We start from the raw sequence: 1,147 nt of genomic DNA on the forward strand, positions 1-1,147 counted from the left end.
TAGATTCCACCTGAAGCTGCACTATCAAACCTCCTTGATTCCTTCTACCATTGATACAGATATATTTGTATATCTTGTTTACCAGGTTTCCATGTAACAAAAACGACTTTTTAAGTAGGTATTTATTTGTCCTTACTCCTTAGCTTCGGACAATACTCGTATTGTAGTTGTGATTAATTGATTACGTATTAGTCACTAGAAGACTCTCTATTTGGATCCTGATTATTACACCAACACTTAACGCAGGAGAGAAAACATTATTGCCCACCTATGCATTGTGCAAGCGCGGTGGAGTGTTTGTGTAGTGAAGGATAAAGGGTCTTTGATTAGGTGTGGGGCGTGTCCATCAAATGTCAACATGCCTGTATGACGTTCCAAAGCCGCTTAGTGAGGGCCTGGGTTACGGGCGTTGACGCTATTCTGCAGCAGTTCTGAAGCTTGTCTGACTTGTTTGCCCCTCACACCTATTGGGTGACAGTTTGTACTCTCCAAACAGAGGAATGGGTCTGGCTGTTTTGACGTGTTTTAGGCGTTTTGTCGGGTTTTCTATTTTGTCCCTTTTCTTTATGTCACCGACCCACATGGCATAAAGAAAACGTTACAAAATAGAAAGCCCGACAAAAACGCCGAAAACTCGTCAAAAGCCAGCTTGTAGAGTAGACAGTTTGAATATGGGCGTCATCCAAACGCCACTGTTAAAGGTACACTTTGTAGAATCTGACCGTTCAAACATTTAAACAAATTTAAAGTCATTATTTTTGGTTGTTAACTTATATCATGATGTGAGGCTTCCTTATTTCGCTGCACATCGATATTCACAGCTCATGAATGCGGCTTTGTAGTGTGGTGAAAACGTCCTAAAATATGTTACGTCCTTCGGTTGTAGAGTTTTTGGTACATGTAGGCTATAACGAGAGGGAATCACGCGGCTTGCTATCGCGCTCTTTACTAACGCCAGAAATATTGATGTGCAAAATTGATATTAGTGCGAATATATCAAGAATATTTAGGTGAAAGGATAAATCTTAATTTTTTTTTAATTCAGAATATGTGCAGTGTTGGCGCCATGATTCTACACAAGTGCGTTTAAAGAAGAGATTTTACCGCGCAGATTCCGCACATTAACAAAGAGGCTAACAGGCTGTTG

Source organism: Branchiostoma lanceolatum, chromosome 2 (genome assembly GCF_035083965.1).
Source record: "Branchiostoma lanceolatum isolate klBraLanc5 chromosome 2, klBraLanc5.hap2, whole genome shotgun sequence".
Lineage (NCBI taxonomy): Eukaryota > Metazoa > Chordata > Leptocardii > Amphioxiformes > Branchiostomatidae > Branchiostoma > Branchiostoma lanceolatum.